This window comes from Mauremys reevesii, linkage group 4 (assembly GCF_016161935.1).
Source record: "Mauremys reevesii isolate NIE-2019 linkage group 4, ASM1616193v1, whole genome shotgun sequence".
NCBI lineage: Eukaryota > Metazoa > Chordata > Testudines > Geoemydidae > Mauremys > Mauremys reevesii.
In genome coordinates this window covers 135,134,223-135,148,924 of record NC_052626.1, presented here as the reverse complement: position 1 = coordinate 135,148,924, position 14,702 = coordinate 135,134,223, and the positions used below count along the sequence as shown (strand labels likewise).

General features: G+C 52.5%; 1 protein-coding gene across 2 annotated transcripts in view; it reads right to left on the bottom strand.

Moving 5' to 3' along the window:
• The window catches only part of LOC120403911 (complement receptor type 1-like), a 626,098-nt gene that overhangs the window by 287,774 nt on the left and 323,622 nt on the right, over positions 1 to 14,702 (bottom strand). The window lies entirely within an intron of this gene.

Sequence of the window (14,702 nt, the reverse complement as noted above, 5' to 3'; positions counted from 1 at the left end):
TGACCACCATGAATCCTGTGCTCAGTGCTAGAATGGATATTTCTCCCCCTTACAATCACCAGTTTTATTTGGGGATTTTTCAGGATTGTTTTCAGCATAGATACTGTATAAAACATCTGACTGTTCTGAAAATCATATAAACAGCCAGGCCACTCACAGAAAGACATCAGATGCCACAAGATGGCTAGAGTGACTTTTACAGTATTAGTATCTGACAAAACAGGCTAAAAGAAAAGAGGCCCAGTCCCAGATTTCCCCCTTCACTCTCCTACAAATATGTCAAAGCTCTGCCTCCTCACACACAAGTCAAAGTACCACTGAACAACATCACTAAGACAAACAAGAAAAAAATGAAACTAATTTGACTCATTTCATTTTCCTTAATATTTCTGAGACTGCACAGTGCAAGATATCCACATGCTTTAGGTGTCCCGCCCTTGTACCACACCATCAATTAACTCTTTGAACCATAAACAATCTGGTCCTGCGCACAACCGTGAGAATTATAATACATTTTCAGAGATGGATAATCTTTGGCCCAGTAAACATGCCTGGAGTGCCATTCACAGTAGAAGATCCCCTGACACGTTGCCAGCTCACTAGAATCAAATGCGAACAAGCTCCGGTCTCTCCCAATCCCAAAAGTCCTCCTCTGATCCCACCTATCCCTTCAACTATTGCCCCATCTCCCTTCCTCCCTTCCCTTCTAACATCATTGAACATGATGTTGCGAAGGCCAAAAGTATAACTGAGTTGAAAAGAGAATAAATTATGTTCATGGAGGGCAGGTCCATCAATGGCTATTAACCATGATGGTCAGGGGCACACACACATGCTCTGGGTGTCCTTTAACCTCGGACTACCAGACTTTGGCACTGGACGACAGGAGATGGATCACTCTATAATCACCGTTCTGTTCATTCCCTGTGAAGTATCTGACATCGACTACTGGGGTAGATGGACCATTGATCAGACCTACTGTGGCCATTCTTACGTTCACTGCCTTGTGTTTCTGCCTTCTAACAGCATCCTTGATCCTCTCCGGTTGTAGAACTGCTCCTTCCCAAGCAAGTCTAATCTTCCTCCTCCTTGTGTCTGAGCTCACTGATCAAATTCTCTTTCTTAATCCTGTCTGATCTGGGCTTCCATTAGCCTGCACTCCCCTGCCGATCCTGTCCTCTCTTGGGACCATCTCATCAGCTCACAACACTTCAGCTACCAGCTCTGCGCTGATTCCTTACAACACATCCAGGTGCTGGGGCATCGTCCCTGGAGCCAACAACTTAGTCTCCCCACTTCACAGCGAGACGGTGACAGGGTTAATTACACTAAAACCGGGCAGAGAGGCCCCTCACCCGTAGAGGACCCAGCACAGCCGGGGTAAAGCCAGGGGCCGGGTGAGCAAAGGGCTCCACGCACCGTTATCTGGGCTCCCAGCCAGACCCGGCCCCACCCAGCCACGCTGCAGACGGTGAGTTGGTCCCAGACCCGGGACGGGCTCTGGGTAGCTCCGGGCTTGTCTCTCCCGGGCAGAAGCGGGGCCAAGACAAGGCACCGCCCGGCGGGTCCGGGGCAGCGGAAGCACCCGCCCCGACGGGCCGTGGGGCCGAGCCCGCTGCCCGCCCGCTCACCCCTGTCCCCCGGCCCGGGCTGCCCCGAGGCCGCTCGCTCCCCGGGGCCCGACTGGCCGGGCCGAGCCTCTGCGCCGGGAGCCGGTGGGGCGGTGCCGCTCGGGCGGGGCTCGCTGCCCCCCGCTCCGCGCCCCGCGCAGCCAGTGCGGGGCAGCAGCAGGTCCCCGCCCGCCGGCCCCGCGCATCCCGGGCAGCGCCCGCTGCTGGGGCCGCCGCGACTCACCGCGAGCCCCGGGCAGGGGCAGCAGCAGCAGCGCCAGGAGCCCCGGGCGCCGGGCCGGCAGCGCGGAGCCGAGACCATGGCGGGGCCGCTGCGGAGCCTCTGGGACGCGACCGCTCGCTCCGGCTCTGCCAGCACCGTCGGGGCCGGAGCTCCGGGACAGCGAGGGAAGGGGGCGGGGAGAGGCCAGGAGAGGATGGGGCGGGGCCTGATAACTGGGGTGGGGCTTGTGTCACTGCTTTGCCTCCGGGCGCTGTCCAGGGAGCAAGTGCTGGGGTGTGGGGAGGGGAGAAGAGGCTCATCTGCAAGGCCATTCCCCAGTTTCCCCCTCTTGATGATCTACTTCTGCCATGATGCCTACAGGGAACTAGCTAGTTGATAATGGCAAGTTCAAGGAATTATTGGCATTACATGGCATCCAGGGCCCCCCTTTGGCCAGGTTAAATTTAAACTATTAGTGAAATATCCATGAGGAAGCATCAGAAAGAAGAGCTGAAATGCAGGATTTGGTGGAGGGAGACAGGTTACATACGACTCGTAAAGTAGATCTGAGAGTCATCAGGATAAAGATGGTAGCCAACACCAACCATGTCAACAGATGAGATCATTTAGCAAAGAGGCACAGAGAGAAAAGAGAAATGGGCCAAAGTCAGAGTGCTGTGGGAATCCAGCAGAAAGCAGAAGTGAGAGGACTCCCTCCCTCCCCCCCCCCCATGGTAAAAAATAGTAAAGGCACAAAGAGAAAGGTAGGAAAACCATGAGTGAACACCAAAGGAGGATACTGTTTTAAGAAGAGCATGTCTTAGAGTAGGCCTGCACAACTCGTAAAGTGGTGAGGGCCACATTCCTCCAAAGAAAACAGCTGAAACCTCCCGGCCCCACAGAAACACCCCACTCCAGGGCCACCAAGCCCTGCAGAAACAAACCCTCCTTCCCCAACGCCGCCCCACCAAAACAGCTGTGGGCCAAAAAGGAAGGTTGGGGGTGGGGAGGTGATACTTTATTTTAAATCAACCAGGGGCTCCCAGCTAAAGAGTGCATCCGAAGAAGTGGGTATTCACCCACGAAAGCTCATGCTGCAAAATGTCTGTTAGTCTATAAGGTGCCACAGGATTCTTTGCTGCTTTTACAGCTAAAGAGGTGGCTGGGAGCACTCAGGGTCAAATTAAAGGGCCCGGGGCTCCGGCGGCTGGGGGAACCCGGCAGGGTCGGCTCTAAGTTTTTTCCTGCCCCAAGCAAAAAAAATTTGGCTGCCCCCCTTCCCAGCCCTGGGCTCCCCCCGTACCCTTCTGCTGTCCCAGTCCTGGGTTTTCCCCCCACCCACCCACCCACACACACACCCTGCCGCCCCAGTGCTGGGCTTCACCCCACCAGTGCCCCCCCACCTCCTGCCGCCCCCGCCCTGGGTCACTGGTAACTCGCTCCCAGGGCGGGTCATTCAGCAGGAATTTTGGATGTGCACAAAACACAGACAGGATTGGTTCCCATATGGTTACAGAGCTGCAGTAAAGTGGAACAATTTTCAGCTTGTGTGATTGGAGGATATTTGGATGCATATTATAAGACTGTCCTCCATAAATGAGGAAAAGTTGAGGTGCCTTTATTATTCTTTTGTTCCACTCTTTCTTTCTATGGGGAATTTGCCAATGCAATATCACTGTCTTCCTTTCAAACAAACAAAAAGGCAATGGCTGTTGAAAATAGCAATTCCAGTCCTAATAACCACTGGGAAGCATTTCTTGCTCAATTTTATCCTACTTTTTCTACAGCAAGTTACAGTGGATCAGTATATTTGATTTGAGAGAAATGAAGTAAAAGCTGCCCAAACTGAGCTTGAGCACTCCTGAATTTTGAGGTGTTCAAATCTGGAAGGCAGGTGCTGGGGGCGGGGGGAGGGGGCTGTGGGCTCCACGGGGGAGCATGACAGCAACTGTCTGGAGCTGCACAGAACCAGACACGCTGGTCTGAGTGGCACGGTAAGCAGGCTGGGGGTTGGAGAAGGGGTAGGCGGTTCCGGGGGGCAGTCAAGGGACAGGGAGCAGGGGGGGGGTTGGATGGGGCAGAGGTTCGGAGGGGCAGTCAGGGGACAGGCAGCAATTGGATAGGCATGGGAGTCCCAGAGGTTTATCAGGGGACAGGTACGGGTGGGGTCCTGGGGAAAGTTGGGGGTCTCAGGAGGGGGCAGTTGGGGACAATGAGAAGGGCGGCTGAGTTACTGGCGGGGGTCCCAACGGGCCGTTAGGGGCCGGGGTCTCGGGAGGGGGCAATCGGGGGACAGGGAGCAGCGGCGGTTCGATAGGGGGTGGGAGCCGGGGGGGGAGGTGGGGGCGGGGGTCCCGGGAGAGGGGTATCAGGGGACAAGGACCAGCGGTGCGTAGATAGGGGGTGGGAGTCCTGTGGGGCAGTTGGAGCAGGGGTCCGGGGAGGGGGCAATCAGCGGCCGCGGGCGGGGATTCATCGGGCTGTGGGTTGCCGGCAGCGGGGGGTAGCCCTGAGCCCTTTAAATCCCAGCCGCGGCTGGGAATCTCTGCTGGCAGCCCAGAGCCCTCTGATTCCCGGCCTCGGCTGGGATTTAAAGGGCTCTGGGCTCCCATGGCTGCTGGCAGCCCAGAGCCCTTGACTCCCGGCCGCGGCTGAGATTTAAAGGGCTCTGGGCTCCCTGCCCCTGCAGACAGCCCAGAGCCCTTTGATTCCCTGCCACAGCCAGGATTCAAAGGGCTCTGCAGTGCCCGCAGAGCACCGTGTGTGGGGGATTTAGAATCCCTCTTTGGGCCGCACAGTGAGGCTGGCCGTATGTTGTGCAGGCCTGTCTTAGAGTGTCAAAAGCAAATGAGATATGGAGGAAGACAGATTAGAGGCCCTAAAATTTGGCCACAAAGACGCTGTTGAAAACAAAACAGTGCTTGAAATCTTAGCAGTCTGCAGTTTGCACATGGCATATCTACTCTGTACCATGGTCAAACGGCTGTGCTTTAAGCTTCATGAATGAAAACTTCGCATGTAAAGAGAAAAGGTGGGGCTTTTTTTTTTAACCTGGATCATTATTAGCAATTGGTTTTACATCTGATCCTATGACAAGAGATTACACATAAGTACACTAAAAACAAAGATGCCACGGAATTAATCAAAATAACCAAAGAGCACCACCTTTCTCTAGTCCCTCTTCTCCTGAGCTACAATCAGAGAAGAAAGGCTCCAATCCAGCGTCACATGTAACCTACCTAAAATAAGCAAGCTATATTACATACCTATACTTTTAGAGGAGTAAGCACAGGCCCTGCAGCTTCCTAATATTATTGGACTGGAGACTAACATGCAGTTTGCATTGTCGTTGCAGGGGGTGATACAGTCCCAGCCTGGGAGGTGAGATTGTGGGTGTGCACAGGTCTTTTGTGCACACCCAGCAAGGCTCAGCCCACGGGAGCTCTGAATAGATCTAAAACCAACCGCATTTTCTAATAACGTATATTCCTCTACACCTTCTGATCCTGTGGGTTCCCAAAACACCAACCTAAAGCTCCTGCAGGCTATTAGGTCAAGCTCATCAGCCCTAGTACAGAATATGAGACGGTGGCCATATACTCAACACTATTGGGAAGTGTGGGGTTTTTGCCTCATACTGGGAAGGATTATAGCATTTGATTCCTCCTTGGCTCTGCTCGGTTAGGACACACCCACCTCCCCTTTGCATCTCTGTGGTCTAAAGCAGCCTTCCTATGTTTCTCTTTAGCTCCTTCCTTTTCAATTTCCTTTCAAATGGCCAAGTGAACACACAGATCTACTGAGCTCCACCTAGACAAATACGTAACTGGCAGCTGTATGTTTCGATAGCAGCACTGGGTCTGTTCCGATGAAAGAGTCTATGACAACATGTTTTAGCCTGCTTGGAAACTCCTTTGCCCAGCCCAGATGTTCTCCCAGAGATAAGCTGAGTAAAACAGATCAGGCCAGGCAGATGTTAAGGGGACAAAAATGAAAGCAAGTGCAACAAAAACAGAACCCCGTTTTGAACTACATGCCTGATCTCCAGTCTACCATGCCTAGGAGCACGATCAGATGCCAAGTAGTATAATGAGCTGATGAACAAAAGCTTTGGAGTCCCTGAATTCTGCTAGACCTCACCCTCCTTGCTTAGGGTCAGAAACAGATGGTGATCTCATCTTGAGTGTAACAAACATTGGGGTTATTCCATGATTTCACTGCGGTTATCACCAGCTTTATGCCAGTGTTAACGTAATCAGAATCTGTCTCTTGGCATATAATGAGTAAAGCTGGACGTGTTAGTTTTAGCAGGGGATGCAGGGCACAGTCCTGTAAGATGCTGGACACCTTATTGGAGCTGCTTAGTGTCCTCCACTCCCAGTGGAGGGCACTGAGCGCCCTGCAGGACTGTGCCCTCAGTGACTGTGGCCAGTCCCTGACTGCCCAAAGACATATCACTCGCACCTGCTAGGTTATCTCCAGTGATTAACAACTCTGTATTTTCAGGGGTGTGTGTGTGTGAGTAACAGAAACGAAGATCCTGAGAATGCCACAGACAACAGCATCGATCCTTGTGTAAAGTGTTGTCCACGTTAATGCAGATCATGTAAACCAAGGCCTGTGGTGCTCTCCACTCCAGTGCAGATGGTGCATAGTAAGTGTGACCTGCCCTGGCTTTGACAACAGCACAGTGACAACAAGGAAAGTTTCTGCAGCAAATCAGATGTGCCGGCAAGGCCCTGCCCAGAGTTTGAACTCTGTTGTGAGACTCTTGAACGCTAGGGTGTCATCAACTGTGACGTAAGGGAATTAGTCTGACCATACTGCTAGTCTTGTCCTCCCCATCCTCTAGCAGAGGCACTGAGCAAAGGGCATAAAAACATAAGAACGGCCGTACTGGGTCAGACCAAAGGTCCATCTAGCCCAGTATCCTGTCTACCGACAGTGGCCAATGCCAGGTGCCCCAGAGGGAGTGAACCTAACAAGTAATGATCAAGTGATCTCTCTTCTGCCATCCAGCTCCACCCTCTGACAAACAGACAGAGGCTAGGGACACCATTCCTTACCCATCATGGCTAATAGCCATTAATGGACTTAACCTCCATGAATTTATCCAGTTCTCTTTTAAACGCTGTTATAGTTCTAGCCTTCACAACCTCCTCAGGTAAGGAGTTCCACAAGTTGACTGTGCGCTGTGTGAAGAAGAACTTCCTTTTATTTGTTTTAAACCTGCTGCCTATTAATTTCATTTGGTGACCCCTAGTTCTTGTATTATGGGAATAAGTAAATAACTTTTCCTTATCTACTTTCTCCACATCACTCATAATTTTATATACCTCTATCATAACCCCCCTTAGTCTCCTCTTTTCCAAGCTGAAAAGTCCTAGCCTCTTTAATGTCTCCTCATATGGGACCCTCTCCAAACCCCTAATCATTTTATTTGCCCTTCTCTGAACCTTTTCTAGTGCCAGTATATCTTTTTTGAGACGAGACGATCACATTTGTATGCAGTATTCTAGATGTGGGCGTACCATCGATTTATATAAGGGCACTAATATAATCTCCATCTTATTCTCTATCCCCTTTTTAATGATTCCTAACATCCTGTTTGCTTTTTTGACCGCCTCTGCACGCTGCGTGGACATCTTCAGAGAACTGTCCATGATGACTCCAAGATCTTTTTCCTGATTTGTTGTAGCTAAATTAGCCCCCATCATGTTGTATGTATAGTTGGGGTTATTTTTTCCAATGTGCATTACTTTACATTTATCCACATTAAATTTCAAAAAGATCTCTCAAAACTAAGTGATTGGGCAACAAAATTTCATTTGCCATTTTGTTGCCCAATCACTTAGTTTTGAGAGATCTTTTTGAAGTTCTTCACATTTTGCTTTGGTCTTAACTATCTTGAACAGTTTAGTATCATCTGCAAACTTTGCCACCTCACTGTTTACCCCTTTCTCCAGATCATTTATGAATAAGTTGAATAGGATTGGTCCTAGGACTGACCCTTGGGGAACACCACTAGTTACCCCTCTCCATTCTGAGAATTTACCATTAATTCCTACCCTTTGTTCCCTGTCTTTTAACCAGTTCTCAGTCCATGAAAGGACCTTCCCTTTTATCCCATGACAACTTAATTTATGTAAGAGCCTTTGGTGAGGGACCTTGTCAAAGGCTTTCTGGAAATCTAAGTACACTATAAAAGCAACAAAGAATCCTGTGGCACCTTATAGACTAACAGATGTTTTGCAGCATGAGCTTTCCCGAAGAAGTGGGTATTCACCCACGAAAGCTCATGCTGCAAAACGTCTGTTAGTCTATAAGGTGCCACAGGATTCTTTGTTGCTTTTACAGAACCAGACTAACACGGCTACCCCTCTGATACATAAGTACACTATGTCCACTGGATCCCCCTTGTCCACATTTGTTGACCCCTTCAAAGAACTCTAATAGATTAGTGAGACACAATTTCCCTTTAGAGAAACCATGTTGACTTTTGCCCAACAATTTATGTTCTTCTATGTGTCTGACAAATTTATTCTTTACTATTGTTTTGATTAATTTGCCCGGTACCGATGTTAGACTTTCCGGTCTGTAATTGCCGGGATCACCTCTAGAGCCCTTTTTAAATATTGGCGTTACATTAGCTATCTTCCAGTCGTTGGGTACAGAAGCCAATTTAAAGGACAGGTTACAAACCCTAGTTAATAGTTCCGCAACTTCACATTTGAGTTATTTCAGAACTCTGGGGTGAATGCCACCAGGTCCCAGTGACTTGTTAATGTTAAGTTTATCAATTAATTCCAAAACCTCCTCTAGTGACACTTCAATCTGTGACAGTTCCTCAGATTTGTCACCTACAGAAACTGGCTCAGGTTTGGGAATCTCCTTAACATCCTCAGCCGTGAAGACTGAAGCAAAGAATTCATTTAGTTTCTCCGCAATGACTTTATCGTCTTTAAGCGCTCCCTTTCTACCTCTGCATCGAGGGGCCCCACTGGTTGTTTAGCAGGCTTCCTGCTTCTGACGTACTTAACAAAATGTTTTTTATTACCTTTTGAGTTTTTTGGCTAGCCGTTCTTTAAACTTCTCTTTGGCTTTTCTTATATTTTTACACTTAATTGGGCAGTGTTTATGCTCCTTTCTATTTACCTCGCTAGGATTTGACTTCCACTTTTTAAAGTAAGTCTTTTTATCTCTCACTGCTTTTTTTACATGGTTGTTAAGCCACGGTGGCACTTTAGTTCTTTTACTGTGTTTCTTAATTTGGGGTATACATTTAAGTTGGGCCTCTATTATGGTGTTTTTAAAAAGCGCGCATGCAGCTTGCAGGGATTTCACTTTAGTCACTGTATCTTTTAATTTCTGTTTAACTAACCCCCTCATTTTTGCATAGTTCCCCTTTTTTAAATTAAATGCCACAGTGTTGGGCTGTTGAGATGTTCTTCCCACCAAAGGGATGTTAAATGTTATTATATTATGGTCACTATTTCCAAGCGGTCCTGTTATTATTACCTCTTGGACTAGCTCCTGTGCTCCACTCAGGACTAAATCTAGAGCTGCCTCTCCCCTTGTGGGTTCCCATACCACCTGCTCCAAGAAGCAGTCATTTAAAGTACTGAGAAATTTTGTCTCTGCATTTTGTCCTGAGGTGACATGTTCCCAGTCAATATGGGGATAATTTAAATCCCCCACTATTATTGAGTTTTTTATTTTGATATCCTCTCTAATTTCCCTTAGCATTTCATCATCACTATCACTGTCCTGGTCAGGTAGTTGATAATAGATCCCTAATGCTATATTCTTATTAGAGCATGAAATTACTATGGAGCACGTGGATTCACTTAAGATTTTTTACTTCATTTGATTCTACATTTTCTTTCACATATAGTGCCACTCCCCCACCTGCATGACCTGTTCTGTCCTTCCGATATATTTTGTACCCCGGAATGATTGTGTCCCATTGATAGTCCTTAGTCCACCAGGTTTCTGTGATGCCTATTATATCAATATCCTCCTTTGTCACGAGGCATTCTAGTTCATCCATCTTATTATTTAGACTTAGCATTTGTGTACAAGCACTTTAAAAACTTGTCACTGTTCAATTGTCTGCCCTTTTCTGATGTGTCAGATACCTTTTTATGTGAATGTTTCTCGTCTGATCTGGCCCTTACATTATTCTCTTCCATTTTCTGTTCCTGACACTAACCTAGAGGATTTTTATCAATAGACTCTCCTCTAAGATTAGTCTCTGTCCAATCCACATGCTCCTCTGCAGCAGTTGGCTTTCCCCCATTTCCTAGTTTAAAAACTGCTCTACGACCTTTTTAATGTTTAGTGCCAGCCAGGGGCGGCTCCAGGCATCAGCACGCCAAGCGCGTGCTTGGGGCAGCAAGCCACTGGAGGCGCTCTTCCGCTTGCCACGAGGGCGGCAGGCAGGTGGCCTTCGGCGGCTTGCCTGCGGAGGGTCTGCTGGTCCCGCGGCTTCAGTGGATCTCCCACAGGCATGCTTGCGGCGGGTCCGCTGGTCCCGTGGCTTTGAAGCTGCGGGACCAGCGGACCCTCCGCAGACAAGCCGCCAAAGGCCGCCTGCCTGCCGTGCTTGGGGCGGCAAAATGCCTAGAGCCGCCCCTGGTGCCAGCAGTCTGGTTCCACTTTGGTTTAGGTGGAGCCCATCTCTCCTGTATAGGCTCCCCCCATCCCAAAAGTTTCCCCTGTTCCTAATGAATCTAAACCCCTCCTCTCTACACCATGGTCTCATCCACACATTGAGACTGTGCTTGCCTACCTGGCCCTGCATGTGGAACTGGGAGCATTTCTGAGAATGCCACCATAGAGGTCCTGGATTTCAGTCTCTTCCCTAGCAGCCTAAATTTGGCCTCCAGGACCTCTCTCCTACCCTTTCCTATGTCACTGATACCTACCTGTACATAGACACATTTGCTTGGTATTTATTTCTCTGTGGGTACAATCAAATCCTCATTTCATTTATTCTTCTTCGAGTGATTGCTCCAATGCATTCCAGTTAGGTGTGCGCGCCGCGCGTGCACGGTATTCGGAACTTTTTTACCCTAGCAACCCCGGCGGGCCGGCTGGGCGCCCCCTGGAGTGGCGCCGCTATGGCGCTGAATATATATCCCAGCCGGCCCGTCCGCTCCTCAGTTCCTTCTTCCCGCCCGTGATGGTTAGCTGGAACTGTGGAGTGCTCTGTTAGTCCTCCACACCCCTAGCAGTTTCTCCGGTTTTCTTGTACATAGTTAGTTAGTTTAGTTCATAGTTAGTTAGTTAAGAGTAGTAAATAAGGAATTAGGGGGGGTCCCCCTCCTTTTTCCCCACCCGGTGGGGCTCATGCCCCAGACACCGGGTTTCAAGCCGTGCTCGGCTTGTCAACGGTTGATGCCCGTTGGGGACGCTCACGATTCCTGCCTCCGCTGCCTGGGGGAATCGCATCGTACAGACAAGTGTCCCATTTGTGCTGCCTTTAAACCGCGGACCAGGAAAGAGCGGGACTCCAGGCTCAAACAGATCCTGATGGAGTCAGCGCTGCGTCCACCGGCACCGCTCCCTGCGGCACCGAAATCGGGCTCGGTATGCAGCGCATCGGCGGCACCAACCCGGACCTCGGAGGCGTCCCGTCCACCGAAGCCGGCACCGATGTCACGGCGCCGCTCCCCGTCCCCGGTGCGCAAAAAGAAGGCGCCAGCGGCGGCGAAAGCCCCGACTTCGGGACCGGTTGGCCAGCCACTGCCAACTTCTGTGGCTCCGGCGGTGGTGGTGCACACACAGTGCATGGAACCGGCAGCTCCGGTGCCAGAAGAGCCGTTGAGCCCGGCCACCCCCTGCTCCCCGGCACCGCCCGAGGTCGAGCTGGAACTCCCGAACACGCCGGAGACATACTCAAAGGCGCGGGAGCTTATTGCACTGACAGAGGCTCCGAGCCTCCAGCCCCCGGCACCGCCGGTGCGGGCTGTACCTTCTGCTGGGAAGCCAGCCATGATGAAGCGCCCAGGCGCCGAGGAACACCGCGCAAGGGTCTTCAGTCGGTCCCGCTCGCGTAGTCGATCACCTTCTCGGCGGCCTCGGTCCAGGCGCCGATCAACACCTCGGCACCGCTCCTCATCTCGGCACCGATCTCGTTCGCGATACCGCTCGGCGTCGAGGTACCGCTCTCGAAGCCCGGGTCGCCGGTACCGCCGAAGGTCGGCCTCTAGAGACAGATCACGGCACCGCGGTGACCGCAGTCTTTCTCGGCACCGTGACCGCAGCGGTTCTCGGCACCGTGACCGCAGCCGCTCCAGGCGCCGGGACCGCAGCTACTCCAGACGCCACGACCGCAGCGCTTCCCGATACCGAAGCCGCAGCAGGTCTCCGTCCCGGCACCGATGCGACCGTTGGTCCCGGTCGTGCTCCTGGTACCGTGAGAACAGACATGGGCCGACGGTACCGCCAGCGGACGCGCACCGGCCATCCGCGGGGCATTCGATCAGTGCGTCGGCCCCCCAGTGGTCACGCCAGGCATCGGTCGTTTCCCAGGGCGGCAGCGGAGCGGGCCTCAGAGCAGATACCCCAGGTCAAGCCTATGGCCCACAGCAATGGGGTTTCTGGGTTCCTTGGGCACAGCATGAGTCGCAAGGCCCCCCCTTGCCCACTCGACCTCCGGGTTCTGAGCGCCGCGCGCCAGAAGCGACTGTTAGTAAGGCCCCGCCATCGCCCGCAGCAGGAGCTTCGCAGCCACTCCCATCGGGGCAGCCAGTCGCAGCTGTCCCTGCTCCAATGGTGGACGAACCGCCACCAGAACCTACTGGCCCGGGTCTGTCGTCGTCCTCATCACCTGACGAGGCGGTCGCAGGCTCGTCAACAGCAGACCCACCACCAATAGACTTAAAGGCGCATCAAGACCTGCTCCGTAGGGTCGCGCAGTCCATTGACCTCCCAATTGCAGAGGTGGTGGAAAATGACGACCCCGTTACTAACGTCATCGGGTCGGAGGCCCCAGTCCGAGTGGCGCTCCCTTTTATTCGGACAATTCAGCGTAATGCCAATACCATCTGGCAAACGCCGGCGTCTATACCACCCACAGCCCGAGGAGTGGAGCGCAAATACTCGGTTCCCCCTACAGGGTACGAGTATTTGTATACTCATCCGACTCCGGACTCCCTCGTCGTCCAGTCGGTAAACGACCGGGAGCGTAACGGTCAACCAGCTGCGACCCCCAAGTCCAAGGACGCAAGACGTATGGACCTCTTGGGCCGTAAGATCTATTCGGCTGGGGGCCTGCAGCTACGCATCGCCAATCAATCGGCGTTGCTGGCCCGATACACCTATGAGATGCTGCTTTCGCTCTCCAAATTTACCGAACTTGTCCCGGCGTCCTCGCGACAGGAGTTCAGCGCCCTCCTTGAGGACGGTAAGAAGTCCGCGCGCTCCTCCATCCAAGCTGCGCTTGACTCGGCGGACTCGGGAGCCCGCACACTCGCCTCTGGGGTCACTATGCGGCGGATTTCCTGGCTGCAATCCTCCACCTTGGCCCCGGAGGTACAGTACTCTCTCCAGGACCTGCCGTTCGAAACACACGGGCTTTTCTCGGAAAAGACGGACGCCCGTATACAGACCCTTAAGGATGGTCGCGTGGCTATCCGAACACTGGGGATGCACACGCCGGCGACCCAGAGACAATCATTCCGTAGACAGCCATTCCGGCCGTTCACCCAGGCCAGATCCCGACCATATAACAGCCACAGGAACAACCTCACGCGCCGCCGACCATCAGGCAACAGGCGCAATCAGTCTCAGACGTCCTCTAAGGCCCCTCAAGGGCCTAAGCAGGCGTTTTGATGGGACGCCCGGGGACGGCTCTTCAGTCTCTCCATTGGATCCTTCCCCTTTGTTTTCGAACCGCCTCTCCTATTTCCTCCCGGCATGGGCCAGCTTAACATCGGACAGCTGGGTCCTACGTACGGTCCAATCCGGGTACCGCCTCCGGTTTATTTCGCCCCCTCCTGCCCACCCGCCCTCCCTGTCCCTCTTCAGGGACCCCGCTCACGAGCAGGTCCTCCGGCAAGAGGTCGAGACTCTCCTGAGCTTGGGTGCCATAGAGGAGGTGCCTCCCGACCGGCGGGGCAGGGGTTTCTATTCCCGTTATTTCCTCATCCCCAAAGCCAAAGGAGGCCTCCGTCCGATCCTGGACCTCCGGAAGCTCAACCGGTACCTGATAAAGCTCAAATTCCGCATGGTATCCCTGGGGACTATTATTCCCTCCCTGGATCCGGGAGACTGGTTTGCCGCCCTCGACATGAGAGACGCATATTTCCATGTCGCGATCTACCCCCCTCATCGTCGATACCTTCGATTCATGGTGAACGACAGGCACTACCAGTTCGCGGTGCTGCCCTTCGGCCTCTCCACCGCCCCGAGGGTGTTCACCAAGTGTATGGCGGTGGTTGCCGCGGCCCTCCGTCGTCGTCGGGTGCACGTGTATCCGTACCTCGACGATTGGTTGATCCGCGGTCCATCGCGTCAGCTGGTAGCAGACCAAGTGGCCGATATCCTGTCGCTGTTTCGAGAGCTCGGTCTGCTCGTCAACTTCGAGAAGTCTACTCTAACTCCAGCTCAAAGGGTGGAGTTCATCGGAGCGGTCCTGGACTCCCAGTTGGCCAGGGCCTGTCTTCCGCTCACTCGGTACCAGACTCTGGCGGCTTGCATCACAGATCTCCAAGCCTTTCCCACGATGACAGCGCGGTCCTGTCTTCGCCTCCTAGGCCACATGGCGTCGTGCACTTTTGTGACAACTTATGCCAGGTTGCACCTTCGCCCGTTCCAGATGTGGCTGGCCTCTGTGTACCGTCCACATCGCGACCCCATGGACT